We start from the raw sequence: 13,269 nt of genomic DNA on the forward strand, positions 1-13,269 counted from the left end.
CATGTGTGTGTGTTTTCTTACCGCCAGCGGATGAGGGTCTGTATTAACCCTGCGTATCCCTGGGCAGCTGCCAGATGTAGCAAGGTCATTCCCCTGGAGCTCTTGCTGTGAACCAGCTGGTTGGACGAAACCCAACAAGGGCGGGACATCATCTTCTCACACACCACCACCACACGGCCCTCGAAGGAACCCTGTTCAGGGGACAGCTGGGGAGAGATAGGGGGTAGAAGGTCAGCACTACACTAGACAGGTCCAGCAAAAAAACAGACTGACAAGTTCTGTGTAGGACTCATGGACATGCTGTAACTGGACCCCTACCTGAGACTGGTGATCTGTGACCTCCACGCCCCCAGCTTTGGTTGCCGTGGTTTCAGAACTCTGATTGTGATTGGTTATCTCCGCCATCCTCTGTTCCATCTGCTCCAAACGCTCCAGAATGGACATTCTGAACTGGGTATCTACAGGGAGACAGAAGGGACAAACAATGTGAGCGGGACTGTGCAGAGCTTCCTGATTGATCAGTATGGGTTGATTATCCCTGTAAATTCCTGTAAGATGTGTATCATTACAAAAGATTAGATATTTCTGAGTGGGAAACCTGCCCTCTTGACAACAATGAACAATTGATGTGCGTGTGTCTAAGAGAGAGTTGGTGGGAAAGCATGTAGGTTGTTTATGTGTGTATCTGTATGACTGTCTTTGTTCAGATGTTGCTGCAGTGTTGCTGCAGTGCACATTATGTCATTCCCACCTGCTGCTCTCTCTCTGTATGTTCTCTCTCTCTCTCATTTCTCTTTCTCTTTCCCTCTCTCTCTTTCTCCCTTTCCTCCCCCCATCCCTCTCTCTCTGGATGCGGCACACAATGAGCAGAGGAGGAGGGGTTATAACTGTGACATAGAGCTCCTCCCCTTTTAGACCTCCAATCAGAGCAGAAGAGGCTAAACAGAAAGCTAAATCTGAATGAAAATAAGAACGACTACCATAATGTCTCTCTCTTTTTCTCCCACTTCTCACCCACATCCCCACTTGTGTAAAGACCGTTTACCTGACTGCAACCTCTGGGGTCATATTAGCTTGTCTGGTTATGTGTAAGCGTGTGTGTATGTATCATCTAACTTAAAATGCAACCAAATAAACTCAAGTGTCTCTCAAATGTAATGCCAGTCTGTAATAGTTCTTTCAACATGTGACTTTCTGAATGTGACCCCCCCCCCCACACACACACACACACACACACACACAGAACACAATCAGCGTAAATTCACAACTCAATGCTGCTTTCTCTCAGTGTCAGCGTCAGACACGTGCACTCACATACAGTGCATAACTAACCCACAGAACACATCCTCCTTGCCGGTGGGCATGGAGACCATCGTTGACGCCATGTATTCAAGTTTGGTTAATACTTCAGGTTAAACAACGTATTTGGGCTGGAAAAGACAACTTGAAGAACCTGCTGAAGCCCAGGTACAACAGGTGTAGGCCTGCGATTCTTCCAAATTGATAGGTAGGCCATAGCACAAAATAATCCACTGAGGTTGCATTGCGACTTTCTCTTCCTTTTGGCAGAGGTTATATCTGAAAATATGTTTTGCCTTACCAACAAAGTACACGTGGAATCGAGATAAGTAGGCTAGTTGTAGGCTATAGGCCTAGGCAGGAATTACTATCATCGTGATCGTAATTGAATCTTAATTGAATTTTTCAATATTGAAAACTCTCACATGACCAAGAAACTACACAACTCGTGTCGCTGTCCACCCCTTATGGTTCTGAAAACAGAAATAGCGCGCACGTAACCCTTTATGAATTTCATTTTATTTGTTTGGCCCCAACTCTGTGATAAACAGTAGTGGTTGATAATTGTAATTTTTGTTGTTTACATATATACCTAAGCTGTATAATTGGAAGTAGGATAAAGACACGTTTATTGCCAGGCAAACAAAGCTTTACTTTGACCCTTTGTTTAAGCTAAGATCGAGATTTATTTAGCTGATCAGTTAAATAGCAGTGAACTGGTACACCCGCGGAAACATCGATCATAAAACATCATATTATGAGCAGTCATGTATAAGTCACAGCACAGATCAATTGAGACTTAACTTGGTCAGTGAGTTTCAAACATATCCTACTGTGCCAATAGCCAGCACAAGCACCAATAATCTGCTACTCCATAAACACATTTCATATTTAGTAGGCTAGCCTTTCATCGAGCAGTGAACTCAATACTCTTATTTCAGTTCAGTAAGCTATAAACCGCAATATAAAAACAATCGGCCTGCCTTCCCACACCTAAGGTAAAGTAAGAAATTATACAACGCGCCAAATTGGTGCATTTATGTTTTATAGCATCTCGAAAACCAAATTGCATACTAACCCGAACCGTAGAAGTAGGACGCTCTGTGATGCTCTCTTTGTCTTCCCTCCCTGTTCAACCGTTTGCTTTTTAGTGAGGTGTGCGACGCTCTACCATAACAAACAGTTGAACAAAGTCAAAAGCTGAGAGAGAGAGAGAGAGAGACAGAGAGAGAGTCTACCCTCCCCTCTTCAGTTTATGCTGTGTAGTCTAGCAATGGTAGGCTACTATAACCTCGCGCGCCACAGGGACACTAGCCTTGCTTTAAATCTACCCGCCTGGGAGGTTCTCGAGCTACCGGTGACTCGGTCCTCATCGATAGAACGAAATCATCGAAACGGAAAACAGCCAAACGCAACAGAGAAGCAGCGTCGCAGTTTACCCTACTTCTTCTAAAGACAAGGGAGGCACGTAGAGCTAGCACTCACATTATGAGAAGGCTAGAACAGTCTAGAAAGTTGATTTATCTTAATAATTTCCCCTCTGCATATACTTGTAGCCTACAGTAGTGTTTTTCTTTTTCTATAAGAGAGCTAGAAATGGGCATGCGTTCCTAGGTGTGGATAACTAGGCTAGTATTTTCACTCGTCGAAAACGTAATCTGAAAATCACCGTTGAAGCCTGTTGACCAATACAAAAGGTCAGGCTACAGTGTTCTCGCCTATTACTCTGTGGGATGTGCGGACTGCGGAGTGCCCGCAGCGGTATAGTGTCTTCATGCCCTCCGCATGCACCGCACCCTGTCCATACTAGCCGCATTGCCGCATTGCGCAACAGAGTACACAGAGAGACGGGGGCGAATAGTACTGTAAGACATGCTTCACTGAAGTGACTCGTGTTTCTATGAACTGAAGGAATCACGTGAGATGCTGTCAACTTCATGCGCCAAATAACCATGCATAACCCACATTTAAATCAGCGATACATTGTTGATTCAGTTGTCCCTTTCAGCAATCACCATACTTTTCATGCAGCTTAGTAAGATGCTGATTTAAACCCGTATCGATCTCGTTTTCATCCTATATTAAAGCACAAACGATGCATCTTAAACTAGCATCCAACCGCCACAAACTCGCCTCCTCCAGAGCGTTGTGCGACATTGACAGATCTCTAGCCATAGTACTGAACCCGACACACAGCCCGACCAGGCACAGACCGTTGCAATATATTGCCTGAACTGGAGTATAGTACAGCACCTCCCTTTGTTTGTGCTCAAATGAGACAAAAATCCAGATTGCCGCCACTCCTCTATATAGATGGCCATGCACATACAGCGCCAAGTTAACGATTGTGAAAGGTGCAGTAAAATAGTAGAAGACGACACCAGCTGAGCAGCGGTGGTAAACAGACAGATACATCAAGTTACTCACAGTCTCAGCATTAGGCAAATGTTTTACACCATGTAACTCCACCATCTACAAGTATTGGGAGCAACATACATTTTGTATTTGCAAAGCTTGCTGGGTCTTGGCATAAAATGACTGCTAACATAATTTCAGTAAGTCATATCATAAACACAGGGGAAAGTGTGAACTAGTTCTAGCCAGGTGAAATCATATATGCATATAATGATATGAAAATGTTTACCCCAAAAAAGCTTTAAAAAATATGAAATGTGCCTTATTGTATTCCAGTATTCTATAGAAACATGTGAAAACATTTTCCTCAAATACTGAACCAGCAAACTTTGCAAAACACAGCATTTGTCATTGCCAAAACTTATGGCCACGACTGTACACACACACACACGTGTGTGCCCTCTCATTCACACACAATTTATCACACTGGCACAGGCACAATCACCACTCAAACACACACTCACACACACTCACACACACTCACACACACACACTCACACACACACTCACAAACACACACACATAGTGAAGGACTTACCGTCCAGGGAGAGCCAGTCATGCTGTGATGATGGTAGTGCAGGAAGGTCACGAGCCTTGTACTCAAACACCACAGAGGATGAGATCACTTCACCACCCATAGCTACCTGCAGCATCACCAGACCTGTATCATGGGCTGATACACACATACACACAGAGGGGATGTCTATTACAACATGTACATACTGTAAGAGTAACTACAGTGTGTACTTGTGTCTGTGTGTGCATTTGTGTGGTTGTGGGTGTTGTGTGTGTGTGTGTGGGTGAGTGTGTGTGTATGTGTGCGAGATAGAGAGTGTGTGTGTGTACCTGGGCAGTAACAGCATAGTACCCCAGGCTGTATAAGGGTGTGTGTGTGTGTGTGAGAGAGATAGAAAGTGTGTGTGTGTACCTGGGCAGTAACAGCGTAGTACCCCAGGCTGTATAAGGGTGTGTGTGTGTGTGAGAGAGATAGAGAGTGTGTGTGTGTACCTGGGCAGTAACAGCGTAGTACCCCAGGCTGTATAAGGGTGTGTGTGTGTGTGTGTGAGAGAGATAGAGAGTGTGTGTGTGTACCTGGGCAGTAACAGCGTAGTACCCCAGGCTGTATACGTGTGTGTGTGTGTGTGTGTGTGTGTGTGAGAGATAGAGAGTGTGTGTGTGTACCTGGGCAGTAACAGCGTAGTACCCCAGGCTGTATAAGGGCAGCAGGAACGCTGATGTGGTCAAACAGACAGCTGTACTCACTGCTGGACTCCAGCCAGGGCCCTGTTATTAACACCTTGACCCCTCCCTTGAACACAGGGACAGACACAGTCACACACACTGAAAGGCTTCATCCAGTTTAACATTGAGTAAAACTCTCTATGGACTCAGTGCTAGCTCTGAAGGTGAGGTGAAGGTCGCAGGCAGTACACCAGGACACAACGACAGTGATTCACGTCACGTTTCAGTGAGTAGGATGGTGTTGTGACTAGGAGGATGTCCCCTGGTCACTGTGTGACCCTGCGACCTCACCGTCAGACAGTGACGCCATCAAAGTTAAAGAACAGAGAGGATGTTTGTGACTGTGTGTGTGTGTCAAGCTCATGGCCAAGAGACACTTATCACCTTGAGATCCAAACCCTTATTAGGCAGTCATTTAAAGTTGGGTACTAGGGTATTGACTCACCTCAGGGTAAGACCATTCAGGAGAGTAGTCTGTCACTCCAAACAGCCTGGCAGCTTCCTGAAGCAGTTCAAGAGTTCCCTGCTCCACAGCTGAGCCCTGCAGGGGGGCTGCTCCTGCCCCCTGCCCCTCTACTGCCCCTTCCTGGGGCATCAAAACCCCGCCAGCCGCCCCCCCTCCACCCCCCTCCACCGAGATGAAGTCGTTGATCAGGTCAGAGAACTGGCTTCCAAACGAAGCTTCGAAACCCTCCAGGCTGATAGCCCCACCCGCTGCCCCTTCTACCCCTGACAACCCCCCACCCTGCTGGGGGAGAGTAGAGCTGTAGAGTGCCCCCTCCATGCCTGCTGTGTCCTCCAAGCCTGCTCCAGTCACTAGCTGAGAACTGTCCATCACTGAGCTGCTAGCCCCTGCCAACGCCACTCCATTACAAAGGACCTCCCTTTGCCCCCCTCCCCCTCCTCCCTCTCCAGCCCCACTCTCATCCGTAGGCTGTAGGTAGTGCTCTTGTCCTACGCCACTCCTGTAGGCCTCATGTGAATCCCCAGGCTTGACTAGTAACTCTCCCCCATTCTCTGACCCTTTCTCTAGGCCCCCCACCTCCCCTGAACCCATACTGCTAGACTGCTCCTCTCCTCCTCCCTGCCCACCTCTCCCACACAGACCCTGCTGCTCCGGGCTAGGCTGGTGGAGGTTTGTGTGTTGGTCGCCATTGGCTAGAGTAGAGTCATCTTGTACTGTGGGTAGGCCAATATAGGCCTGGGTCTTTCCTGAATCCTGCCCAGCCTCATGACCATTGGGCTGGGGCAAGGAGGGCTGGGTGTGGGGGGAGCCCTGAAGGAAGAGACTGGGGGAGGGGTGATGTGTTGGTTGAGACAGATTCTGGACACATGCTGATGACATTACTGCACTGAAGTCCATCTGCTCCAACGTGGTGCTGGGGCTAAGGCCCGCCCCCTCTCCTACATACCCGCTCTGACTGGACAGTGGCTGCTCCAAGGGTGTGGGTTCTGTCTTGATGTTGTTGACCAGCGCTGGGTTGAAGACGTAGCCATTAGCTGAAGAGCAGTGAAGCCCCCCAGTGTCACCATTACAGACCCCCAACCCAGACCCCCCGTCTGCCTTCCCCCCTCCCCCTCCATATGTCTGGCCCTGCTTGGGGTTGTTCAGGAAGCAGTCAGGGTCAAAGTTCATGGTTGTTTCAGGTAGGTTGATGCCTCCAGAGTCCAGGGTGCTGGACAGGACTAGCTCCCCTCCTTCCCCTAGACCAACCCCGCCCGGGAACGACGCAAACCGCTGGTTGTCAGGGGCAACAGCCAAAAGAATCCCAGCGGACGCGTTCTCATGGGCGGAGGCTAGAAGATGGGCGTGGCTTGCGGGATACACTGAGTCCCCTGTTAGAGTGGTGACTTCTGACATGAAGACTGCAGCCGTGCTCTGTGATAGGCTGCCTCCCATGGCAAGGGCGGGGCTGTCGGCCATGTCGCTGGTGATTGACAGAGGGGAGCTCTGGGTGGTATCGGGGACCTCGACCTGGCTGGTGGAGGTGGAGGAGGACACCTCCATGCTGCTCTGTGGAAGGAGTGAGGGCTTGGGCACCCTCCCGTTCCTCCTCTCACCGGCCCCTCTGCCCCTGGCCCCTCCAGGAGCAGGCTCAGTCTGGCCCTCGGACACGTCACTGTTCTGGACCTCTGAGGCATCTGCTACCCCTGCCCTTGCCCCCGCCCCGGCCCCGGCTGCGGCCCCTGCTGCTGCCCCGGGCTCCTGCTTGGATGAGATGATGCGCTGTTTGACACTGGAGCACTTCTGATGCAGGCTGCTCCCAGCACCTGAGAATGGGAGAGAAAGAGAGAGAGATAGAAGGGGGGGGGGGACACAGAGAAAGAGAGACATATATATGAGGAAAAGAGAAACAGAGAGACACAGAGAGACACAGAGTGACACAGAGTGAGAGAGAAAGAGAGAAAGAGATTATTTTATCCACATGCGCAAGAGTTAAATATAGCCAGTAAATGGACCATTCTCAAACAAGTCGGATGTGTGAGTGGGCCCTCCTGTGGTCATCATTTGAATTGCAACCTGAGTTGTCAGTAACACAACACCAGACACTGTCATTGCAAGTGTTGGCTGTCTGAGCAGTACAACTCATTTTTAACAGCTGTCTTGAAATCACGGAAAAGCCTCAATCAATATGTGTTACTAAGCAAGGCTTATCTATGTAGAGAAGGAGACTCCGGAGACCTGAGCCATCCTACCTCTCCTCTCTCACCCCCATCTGAATAATGCATGCTGGGGATTTTGAGGGGAAGATGCTGTTACACTCCTGCCCTGTGCCTCCCAGACACCAAGCCTGTACCCGCCACTAGAGGGCAGTGTCGCACTGCAGAGCCAAGAACAGCTCCACAAGGTGTAATCCATCAGACTAAAAGGGGCTCTTAAATAAGTGAGGTGGATTGGAAATTGATTAAACGCGTTTGTAATAGCTTGTACAGATCCACAGATCCGGTATTATTTTCCATTAGTCAGTCTGTATGTAAAGTGGGGAAAGAACACACACTGGGATATGTTGTTGCTAGGGGTGAAAGGGAGCTACTCACACATGGGTTTGAGCTGGCCAATCAGCTCCTCCTTGCTCCACTTGGCCCATTCCTTCCTGTCTGTGTTGATGGAGCACAGGACAGGCCCACACGGCTTCCCACTGTCATCCACAGCAGGGACGTTCAGGTAGTGGACGAGCACAATGTCTGGGTTCTGCACATACACACGCACACACACGCACACGGACACACAAACACACACACAGACACGCACAATTATAATAACTGTAATCAAACTGCATTTCTTGTAATGGTAAAAGGCAGAAAGCGAGTAAGACAATGTGTGTGTGTGTGAGAGAGAGAGACAGAGAGAGAGAGAGAAAGAGAGATAATGAAAGAGAGTGTGTGTCAGTTTCTCTGGGAAGGTCAAAGGAGGGAGGAGAACTGTGGGGGAGGATGGATGAAAGAAGTGTGGGGGGGGGGGAGAGGAGGAAGGGAGGGAAAGGGGCAGGGATAGGGAGGTCACAAAGGAGGTCAAATCTAGCGTGTCAGAGAAGAATCTCTCACCTGCCACCACATAAAAGATTTAATAGCTCAACCCCCCTCATCAGTCTAACCATGCATGTGTGTGGGTGTGTGTGTGTATGTGTGTATTTGACCACCTCATCACTCAATACAGGCCACCTACAGCTCTAGGGCTGCAGGAGTGTATGAAGTTGTACCCCATGAAAGATTCAACAGGTGAGTGTGTGTGTGTGTGTGTGTGGGGGGGGGGGTTGAGTGTATGTGTGGCTGTAGGAATGTATGAAGCTGTCTCCATTAAAGATTCAGAAGGCACACAGACGTAAGACACAAACGCTGCTAGGGGGATCCTTTTCCTTAGTCAAATGGAGAGAAAAGTGGACACTAATACACTCCTACTCAGTAATAAAGTCTGTAGTGTGTAGGTATGTGTGTGTGTCCATGCACACAGACTATGTATGTTAAATACCCATCATGTTTCCTTTCTTCTCTGTGTGGCCAGGTTCATATGCCAATCTCTCGCATGGCCAGCAGAGTGAGAGGTGTGAGTGTGTGAGTGAGTGCAGGGTATGAGTGCAGGTGTGTGTCTACTGTCTGACTGTATGATTGTGCGTGCAGGTGTGTGTGTACTGTATGAGTGTGTGCTTGTGAGTGCAGCTCTATGCTGTCTTTCACATGAGCAGTAGAGTGAGTCAAACATCTCTATGAATAAATAACACGCTCCTATACACGGGGGGGAACAGTGTGTGAGTGTGTGTGTGTGTGTTTCGCCTCTGGGTATTTCCTTGGAAAGGACCACACTAACACAGAGAAGAGCAGTCTGTCTATTCTAGTAGCTGTAAAGTCACATTTATAGTCTGCTTCTCGTGTGAATTTAGAGCAAATGAATTAAGTTTTCTTACTAAAAATACCACTGTATGATGGAATCTTCCAGAGGATGAAGAAAGGGCCCTGGGTTTGTCAGGTGACACTTTAGTGCCATTTAGAATCTACAACCTCTTCTCAATGTAGGTAGGGTTACCCCGAGGGCCTTACCTGAAGCAGCCAATAGCATCGGCGATGGAAGGTGGGGATAATGGAGGAGTGGACGTAGCAGCCATAGAGACACTGGAGGGGAAAGGTCAGAGGGGAGGGGAGGTCACATACACAGATAGAAGTTGCTCAGATTCCTTGTGATCAGTTTATTTCAACAAGAAGTGATGTTTGGGATTTTTATTTCATTTTCTGTCATAACACATTTACATAAACACTCAACATGGCCTGTAACATTACATTTTTTTGCTCTGTGGCAGACATAGCATCAAGCTATTAGAGTAACAGTAAGACTGTCAGCTAGAAGAACAAATGGATGCAGAAGGAGTGTGCAGTACAGGCTCCTGCCAACAGAGACTGCTCAAACACAAGAGAGTGCAGACAGTTGGGTTAGATTCCATTGGACGTAGAATTGTTGCAGTGATGACCTTGATAGATATCCTCTCTCTCCCCTTCCTCTCCCTCCTTCTCTTTCCATCTGTTTCTCTCTCACATACACACTAAACCCTTGCTTTGCTATTGTGTCTTTCTATTTAACTTCTTCTGTGAAGCCCCCCTTCCCCCCTCCTCTGTGTTTTGCCAAAGGCAGAGAGCATTTACATACATTTCCATTCTCCATGAGGACAGTTTGCACCCAGGGCCCTCTCCCTTCCTCCTCCTCCCCTCACCTCCTCTCACACTCCTTCTCTCTTCTCCCATTCACAATCTCTCTTTCCTCTTCTTTGGTCTGGCTCTCTGTGTCAGAGAATGCTTGAGGGTCCTGGCAGATCACAAACTGTTGGGTTTGTTTTCATGTGTGTGCATATATACAGTAGGTGTGTGACTGTGTGTGTGCGTGCGTGCGTGCGTGCGTGTGTGTGTGTGTGGGAGATGTGGTGCATATTTTAGAATCCTCCTGGGATAAATGATCACAGTTTAATTCTTAGTCCAACTTATATTTCTTCCTCTTTCTTTCTTTCTTTCTTTCTTTCTTTCTTTCTATCTTTCTTTCTTTCCCCTATCTCCCTCATTCTGTCACATGGATGCTTGCTCCTCTCACCTCTCAGCATATTCCTGCTGAATAATCAATTTTAGAAGTGGAACATGTGACACACACAAACACACACATACGCACACACACACACACACACGCACACACACACACCACACAGACGTTGCCTTGAGACTGGATCGATACTCCTCTCTGTTCTGCTGAAGGAGGCATTGACATCATTCCTGGCCTCAGGCCAAACACACTCTTATCCTTCAGATAGAGAGATAGAGAGAGAGAGAGAGAGAGAGAGAGAGAGAGAGAGAGAGAGAGAGAGAGAGGAAGAGAGAGGGAGTATGTGTGCATGCGCGTGCCAAGAAGCAGCCCTCTTTTACCATCTCATCTTCTCCCTCCTCACCTCCACTCCCTGTACTTTCAACTTCATGTGATCCTCTCTGGTGGTCTTCCCATCCTTCCTCTTCTTCCAGCAGTAGCCATCCTTCCTGTACTTCACCTTCTTACGATTATACAGGATCATAGAACCATTCTGTGGCCTGAGAGAGAGAAAGGGGGTGCGAGAGAGAGAGAGAGAGAGAGAGAGAGAGAGAGAGAGAGAGAGAGAGAGAGAGAGAGAGAGAGATTCATAAATCATAAATTCAATTCATACATGATTTCAAAAAGGCAAATCCTCTGGGCACCAGAGATCTTGACTAAAACACAGAGGGTGTGAGGGCCACAGTGTAGAACATTCCTCTGGGACATCAGAAGCTGTAATCACTTATTGCTGTTCCTCTTCTGGACTTTAATGACATTATTGTTGCTGTCTCAAGCCAAGATATTTCTGGGAATCTCTCAGACACACACACACACACACACATTCACATGCTCGCACACGTTAATATTTTAGCAGGGCGATTTATCAGCACAGCGGGAAAAATGTCCTCTCAGCTCCTATTCCATAGGCCTGTGGGGCAGCCAAACACACACCCACACACACACATGCACACACACACACACACACACACACACACACACTCAAAAGCACAGACACTCAGAAACACACACACACACACACACTGTAACAGAGCCAATGTGAGACCTACTGCTGTGAGTTCCATCCCTGAGTTCTTTGAGCTCAATGTCATACCTGGAGCTCAGCAATCAATCACTACATTACAGAAACACAGGGATGGATGTGACTGTGTTTGTGTGCGTGTGCTTGTGCAGATAGAAGGTGAAGGCCTCACTGCCTTATCTCCTGACAACAGAAAAAGAACAGGTCTGTTAACAATCAATAACCTCTCACACACACACACACACACACATGCATAGAGCGACATGCACACTTACACACATACACACTTCTGCTTTCTGTCCTCCTGTCCTCTATCCACCTGCTATCTTCTCTCTCCCTCTTTCTGCTCTTATCCTCACATCTCTTCATTTTCTCCTATCCATTCCGTTAATTTCACCCTTTGCCTTTTCTCCTCTCTCCTTTCGTCTCTACCCCTCCCCCCTCTCCTCCTCTGCTCCCTCACCCTCCCCTCTTCCCTCCTTCTCCCTTCTCCCTAGCTCCTCTTTAATCCCCCTCTAATTTTCTCCCCTCCTCTCCCCTCCCCTTCTCTCCCCTCCCCTTCTCTCCTCTCCTCTCCCCTCCTCTCCTCTCCTCTCCTCTCTTCTTCTCTTACTATGATGATCATAAATCTACATGGCCAAAGATGATGGTAATTCTGCTTTAACACATGCACTGAAATTGAATTTACTTTGAGCTGATTTTCTTTGACACCTTAAATCTGTTCTGTTTCACTGTGAGCATGTCTGTTTCTCAGTAGAGTAGAACCCCCCTGATCAAAGCAGAGTTTAGTCTCTCTGTCTCACGGCTGTGTGAGTCATCGTAGCGCTGCTGATTCTAATTATGTTATGGAGAAGATAGATGAGAGATGTATGTGTGTGTGTGTGTGCACTCGCATGCGTGTGTTTGCGCATGTCTGCGCGCGAGTGTGTGTGTGTGTGCGTGCCCATGCGCGCGTGTCTCGCTCTACACCCAGATTCAAGCAGACATTATAAATGCTATCGATTGAAACAGCTCTGAGATGTGTGGGATATAAAAAGCTGTTCGTCAGTTCGAGCCCGTAGCAGGAGGAAGAGAGAGAAGGACATGGAAGGAGAGGAAGAAAGAGGAGAGGGGGAAGAAGACATATCAAGTGAGGGAGGGAGGGAGGTGGAGAGTGAGGGGGTGAGTGAGGGCTGTGAGTGAATGAATGAGAGGGAGGGTGGGAGGGAGGGAGGTGGAGAGTGAGGGGGTGAGTGAGTGCTGTGAGTGAATGAATGAGAGGGAGGGTGGGAGAAAAGGAGTGAGGGAAGGTTGAAAGAGGGAGTGAAGAAGGAGGGACAGGCAGGGGTTTAAAACAGTCATTAGTTTGAGCTGATGAAGTACTTTAGAGAAAGGAGGAGTGAAGGTCACCAAGAGATTGTTTGCACAGATGCACACACACACACACACACACACACACACACATACTGCATATGGACTGAAACTGAGTAAATGATACTCAGTCAAAAAGCGGAGGATAAATCCTAAATCCAAAGGAGGATTGCCATCCTCCACATTTTAATTCAATAAGATTAACCATAATCTGTGATAATTGGCCCTAGTTGTATGGATGAATAGGATACATCTAGCAACTGGACAACAACATCAATGTGATGGTTGAAGAATGTGAGTTTTAATGACAGTATATTCAATCCATGAACCAATCTCCAGGCTGTTCCAGGGTCAGTCCTTCACAGCTCACACACTGCCTCCTGGC

The 13,269-nt window shown here is 48.0% G+C and overlaps 1 pseudogene; it reads right to left on the reverse strand.

Moving 5' to 3' along the window:
- LOC134018080 (calmodulin-binding transcription activator 1-like) overlaps positions 1-13,269 on the reverse strand; it is a 37,053-nt pseudogene that overhangs the window by 7,236 nt on the left and 16,548 nt on the right.

Source organism: Osmerus eperlanus, chromosome 1, assembly GCF_963692335.1.
Source record: "Osmerus eperlanus chromosome 1, fOsmEpe2.1, whole genome shotgun sequence".
Taxonomy (NCBI): domain Eukaryota; kingdom Metazoa; phylum Chordata; class Actinopteri; order Osmeriformes; family Osmeridae; genus Osmerus; species Osmerus eperlanus.